A 7,041-nucleotide genomic window follows, 5' to 3' on the forward strand; every position below is an offset into this window, starting at 1 on the left:
CCTGAGGACAGCAGCCACCTCCTAACAGGATCCCCCCATGGACTCTGGGCTCCGTTCAGTCATCCTTCCACATTATAGCAAGGGTGCCCTTTGCAGAAGACAAGTCTCTTCATTCTTTTCCTTTTTCTTTACCTTTCTCTCCTACACAGACCAGGAGCAAAGCACTAGGTAGGACATACCAAGCAGGCATCCCAGCTTGAGATCTAAGAAGCTGCTGAAAATGAGACTCTCAGGAGGCAACCTGTGGTAATACAGGTACACAGGACCCAAACAAGCTTCACTCAGCTCTTTAATCCCTGGGACTGGGGATTAAAAACCAAGAATTTCCATACTTATGAAATCTGCTGACACACTCTAGTGGGACAAGAGACTGAAGAATCCAGCAACTAAGCAAAGTGTTCAACATTGGCTTCTCAGCCTCTAGGTTCCGATGTCATCCATAGCTCCCCATCTTGAGTTCTCCTGTGTACCTCTTCTTGCCCTTCCCACTGAGCCCTTTGCCAACAGCCTTGCCATATATGGGTTTCCCAGGTGGCTCAGTGGTAAAGAATCTGCCTGCCAATGCAGGAGACACAGGGGATGTGGGTTTGATCCCTGGGTTGGGAAGATCCTATGAAGAAGGAAATAGCAACCCACTCTTGTATTCTTGCTTGAAAAATCTGATGGACAGAGGAGCCTGGCAGGCTACAGTCCATGGGGTCACAAAGAGTCAGACATGATTTAGAATGTAGGCACTTGATTTTAGAGGCTGGTGGCTCAGAAGGTAAAGAATCTGCCTACAGTGTGGGAGACTGGGTTGGATCCCTGGGTTGGGAAGATCCCCTGGAGAAGGGAATGGCTATCCATTCCAATATTCTTGCCATGGAGAATCTCAAGGACTGAGGAGCCTGGTGGGCCACAGTCCATGGGATCTCAAAGAGTCAGACATGACTGAGTGGCTAACACTTTGCCATATTCCCTGGTGGCTCAGATGGTAAAGAATCTGCCTGTAATGTAGGAGACCTGGGTTGATCCCTGGGTCAGGAAGATCCCCTAAGAAGCAAATGGAAACCCATTCCAGTATTCTTGCTTGGGAAATCCCACAGAGAGAGGAGCCTGGCAGGCTATAGTTCATGGGGTTGTAAAGAGTCAGATATGACTGCATGACTAACACTTTCTTTCTCTGCCATACATGTTAATTCATCAGAAGGCTGTCAAAGCTCATAGTAGTATCAACACTGGACTGCCCTCAAGCACAGATATTAGAAGGTTGCTAAGTTAACACTTAATATGGTCTTCCCTGGTGTTCCAGTGGTTAAGAATCTGCCTTCCAATGCAGGGGACACAGGTTCAGTTCCTGGTCAGGGAACTAAGATCCCACATGACACAAGGAAACAGCCCGCGTGCCTCAAGTATGAGCTGGCATGATGCAGCCAAATAAATAAAAAACAAACAAAAGCACTTAGCAGTACATAGTTTACATTCTCAAGGCCTTCGTGTTAGGTGTGGGCTAGTGAAAAAGGCAATAATATACTCTCTTTTACATTTAAAAGTACTAAAGTATTATCTGGAGGGAGGCACAGGAAACTGGTGACAATGGGTGCTTAAAAGAATAGAACTGTTTGCAGTTTTTTAAGAAATCTCCACACTGTTTTCCATAGCGGCTGTACTAGTTTGCATTCCCACCAACAGTGTAAGAGGGTTCCCTTTTCTCCACACCCTCTCCAGCATTTATTGCTTGTAGACTTTTGGATAGCAGCCATCCTGACTGGCGTGTAATGGTACCTCATTGTGGTTTTGATTTGCATTTCTCTGATAATGAGTGATGTTGAGCATCTTTTCATGTTTGTTAGCCATCTGTATGTCTTCTTTGGAGAAATGTCTGTTTAGTTCTTTGGCCCATTTTTTGATTGGGTCATTTATTTTTCTGGAATTGAGCTGCAGGAGTTGCTTGTATATTTTTGAGATTAATCCTTTGTCTGTTTCTTCATTTGCTATTATTTTCTCCCAATCTGAGGGCTGTCTTTTCACCTTACTTATAGTTTCCTTTGTAGTGCAAAAGCTTTTAAGTTTCACTAGGTCCCATTTGTTTATTTTTGCTTTTATTTCCAATATTCTGGGAGGTGGGTCATAGAGGATCTTGCTGTGATTTATGTCGGAGAGTGTTTTGCCTATGTTCTCCTTAGGAGTTTTATAGTTTCTGGTCTTACATTTAGATCTTTAATCCATTTTGAGTTTATTTTTGTGTATGGTGTTAGAAAGTGTTCTAGTTTCATTCTTTTACAAGTGGTTGACCAGTTTTCCCAGCACCACTTGTTAAAGAGGTTGTCTTTTTTCCATTGTATATCCTTGCCTCCTTTGTCAAAGATAAGGTGTCCATAGGTTCATGAATTTATCTCTGGGCTTTCTATTCTGTTCCATTGATCTATATTTCTGTCTTTGTGCCAGTACCATACTGTCTTGATGACTGTGGCTTTGTAGTAGAGTCTGAAGTCATGAAACTGGAGCCCCTTATACAGAGTGAAGTAAGCCAGAAAGATAAAGAACATTACAGCATACTAACACATATATATGGAATTTAGAAAGATGGTAACGATAACCCTATATGCAAAACAGAAAAAGAGACACAGAAATACAGAACAGACTTTTGAACTCTGTGGGAGAATGTGAGGGTGGGATATTTCAAAAGAACAGCATGTATACTATCTATAGTGAAACAGATCACCAGCCCAGGTGGGATGCATGAGACAAGTGCTCGGGCCTGGTGCACTGGGAAGACCCAGAGGAATCGGGTGGAGAGGGAGGTGGGAGGGGGGATCGGGATGGGGAATACGTGTAAATCTATGGTTGATTCATATCAATGTATGACAAAACCCACTGAAATGTTGTGAAGTAATTAGCCTCCAACTAATAAAAAAAAAAAAAAGAAAGAAAGAAAAAATAAATAAATTTAAAAAAATAAAAAAATAAAACCCAAATGTTGTACACACCATTAGAATGTCTAAAATCTTAAAAGACCAACTATATCAAGTAGTGACAAGGATATAGTTACATTTGTAACTCTTACCCACTTCTAGTGAGAATTAAAAATAGTACAAATAAAAAAAAAAAAAGGATAGAACTGCTGTGCTGGAAACAGGAACTTGGAAACTGTCTGTCACTGTTTGCACTTCAAGCAACAAAAACAACTCTGGCTGATTTAAGTCGGAAGGGAGTCTTTCAGAAGGATTTCAGGAGGCTTAGATACTTTCCGGATCAGGCATAGGGGACTACAAAGTCAGAAACAGTTCCCTAAATCAATTCTACCTTTTGTGTGAGAAGCAGGCTTTGCCTCAAAGAGAAGAATCCTCCAACAGAGCTGAGCGATGAAGAATCTAAGCAAACAAAACAAATCACAACCCAGCAGTTACACTTACAGGTATATAGCCGAAGAATTAAAAGCAGGAGCTCAGATATTTACACCAATGTTCACAGCAGTATTATCACACTAGCCAAAAGGTGAAGACAGTGCAAATGTCCATCAACAGGAGAATGGGTAAACAAAATGTGGTATATACATACCACAGAATGTTATTTAGCCTTAAAAAGCAATGAAATTTTGATACATGTTAGAACATGGATGAACCTTTAAGGCATGCACGGTGAAACAAGTCAGTCACAGAAAGACAAATAGTGTATGGCTCTACTTCTATGAGGAGTCAAATTCTTGAACACAGAAAGTAGAAGAGCCGTTACTGAGGACTGCAGGAAGGAAGAGGAAATTATTATTTAATGGGTGCAGAGATTTTATTGGGGATATAATGCAAAAGTTGTGGATATTGACTGTGGTGGGGCTTCCCAAGGGGCGCTAGTGGTAAAGAACCCACCTGCCAATGCAGGAGACATAAGAGATGTGAGTTTGATCCCTGGGTTGGGAAGATCCTCTGGAGGAGGGCATGGCAACCCATTCCAGTAATTATGCCTGGAGAATCCCCATGGACAGGCTTACAGTCTATGGGGTCATAAAGAGTTGGACATGACTGAAGCAACTTAGCACGCATCTATGCACGCACTGACGGTGGTGATGATTATACAACCTTATGAATGTACTTAATGCCACTGAACTATATACTTGCAAATGGTTAAAATGATAAATATGTATTTTTACCAGAATAATAAAAAAGAATTGCAAGTACCCACGACACAATTTTTATTGCATACTCTTCCATACCTTCACATCATAGGCATGCATTACCTATTTAAAGCACATTTTTTAAATCAAGGAGTTAACTTTTATACATTTACAGGAGATGCTTTCAACAATGAAAAAGTATAGTTCCACTGTATCTTAGAAATGGCAAATTATTGAGAAAAATATCCTAAGAACCCAAAGCTACATCTGTGTGTAAATATATTCATCAATGTAAATAAATTCATTCACTGCTACTGTTCTCTGCGGGAGCAAAGTACGAACTCTCCCCTCTTTCCTCTGTTCACAGCCCAACCCCAGCTTCCTGTCACACACCTTGAGAATTTCACAACTCTAGCTACCTCTCACCCAAAAAAAGGTCCTTGGCACAAGATTCATCGCTCCCCCAAATCACAATGCAAATTACATTTTGGATGCTTAGCATATTAATTTGAGAAGGTGAGCGATAATTGCAGGAGTGTCACAAAAATTAGTCTTTTTTTTCTTTTTTTTCTAAAATAGAGAACAATGGAGGATGTTGAAGCTGTGACTGGCCAGGAGAGTGCAGACAACCAAAATGGGTTTCCAGCAGCTTAAATGAACGATGAAGGAATGGGCTAGTCAGCCTCTGTTTCTTCCCTGACACTTTGCACCATGATATTACAGCTTTCATCCAAAATATTTGAAATACGCACGTTGAAATAACTTATCAACACACCTTTAAGAACCTGATAGATACCCAGCAAAGTAACTTCAAGTCTTTATCCTACCACATCTATGTGTCAAATGAAAAAGGGAAAATTTTCCAGCTGTGCCATGTTCTATGTTGAACTTGACAGGAGAACCTGTTTTGTTCACTGTTCAATCCCCGACAACAGGAGGTGCTTAAAATATGTTTGAAATGTTGAATGACTGAAGAAAGGAAGGTCCAGAGCCCTTGCCTCATAGGTCTGCGTGCCAACCATCGGTGGCCTCGCCTTCAACACTCAGACCACAGCAAGCAGATCATTAGGTCAAGTCGAGCTGTGACCTTGCTGAGTGGTGGGTAGTTAGGGATTTCACTCATCCCAGAAGCACCTACTGAAAGCCTAGTCTGTTCCAGATACTGTACTCAATCCTAAGGGCCCAAAGGAAATGGAATGCCCCTGAGCTTTGGATGCTGACAATGTCGGAGCAGAGACCTGAGGGGAGCCTACAATTACAGCAAGTCCCCTACACAAGAATGAGTTCTGTTCTGAGGGCTTGTTTGTTAGTCTGACTTGTTCCTAAGTCCAACAAGGTTAGCCTAAGTACCTAACTAAGACAATTAGCTATATAGTACTGTACTATAGTGGGTTTATAATACTTTCACACAATAACATGTACTTAAACACAAAAAATATGGAAAACATTTTTAATCTTTCAGTACAGTACCTTGAAAAGTAGAGTAGGACAGTACAATAGCTGGCATACAGGGGCTGGCACACCTATTCACATCGTTGAAAATTTGTGACTTGAAAGTTCAAATGTAGGGGACTTACTGTATGCTGCAGGATGAGAAATGCCACAGAGCAGGGGTGAGCACGGGGCCCTGGGAGCAACGGGTGTGGACACCCCTGAAGAGTCCCATATTTCAAGCAGGTACAGTCCACCTGTGGCGGGGCAGGGACTAGCAGGAGGAAAGCCCTCAAGCAGCCTGGAGGGGACGTCACAGGAAAGGGGAGCTGGGCAGGAGGGAGCCAGGAGGAAACCTGCATGAGACCTGCAGGTGCTGAAGGAAAAAAATGAATGCCAAGGTTGTGGGTGGGTAGCTAAAGACAAACTTAACTTGCCCTGTGTGTTTCCCCTGGGAGAAGCCTAAAAAGAGGCTGGAAAAGCCTAAGAGGAGGCTGGGAGGAGTGGTTTGGTGTTGAGGGGAGCAACCCAGCAGTGAGCGACGGCTGAGGGTTGGGGAGGCCTGGCCTGGAATCGAGAGGAGCCCTGTGTTATAAGAAAGGAGCTGGATGTCATTGCCCTCCTGTCTGTGGGACGCGGTGCCACTCTGAGGAGGTTTCTGACTGACCAGCCTCCATCCTCGTGGAGGCAGGTAGGGCCTGTAACTCCAGCCTGGACCGGAGCCAAATGCAGCTGGGGTTGTGGGGAAAATAAGTTGGGATTCCCTATTTTTTTCAATCCAGATTTTTCCAGTTTCCCTTCTTGAATTCAAGCTCCTCATCTGTAAACTGGGTGTTTAAATGCCATTCCATACAACATTGTAAAGCAATTTTTCTCCAAGTAAAAATAAGTTAAAAAGAAATACTAAAAATATAAAGTCCATTCCAATCCTAATAGGCTCTGACTCTCAGATTTGGTATCCATCACAGGTATAGAGATATATGGCACTATGGACTGAATTGCATCCTCTCCAAATACATGTTAAACTTATAACTCCTGGTATCTCAGGTGGAGACTGTATTTGGAGATAGAGCTTTAAAAAGGTAATTAAGGTTAGATGAGCCATGTGGATGGTCCCTGATCCAGTCTGATGGGTGTTCTTATAAAAGGAAATTTGAACACACAGAGAGACACCAGGATGCACAGAGAAAAGGCCACGCAAGGACACGGGAGGACAGCAGCCACCTGCAAGCCAGGGAGAGGCCTCAGGAGAAACCAAACCCGCCAACACCTTGATCGTGGACTTCCGGCCTCCAGAACCATGAGCCAGAAAATCCCTCTTGTGTAAGCCACCAGTTTGTGTATTTCATTCTGGAAGCCCTAGCAAATGAATACAAAACAGAACAGTCACTGAAAACTTTAAATCGTCCAAGAAGAGAACAGCCTCAAGCCAAACAGCTTCTGGTTCTTCTGACATTCAGCCAGTTCACCGGGGGTTCTGCGCCATGACTAATGAGATGTAGCTCAAGACAACAAGTATG

This window comes from Cervus elaphus, chromosome 30, assembly GCF_910594005.1.
Source record: "Cervus elaphus chromosome 30, mCerEla1.1, whole genome shotgun sequence".
In the NCBI taxonomy this organism is placed as follows: domain Eukaryota; kingdom Metazoa; phylum Chordata; class Mammalia; order Artiodactyla; family Cervidae; genus Cervus; species Cervus elaphus.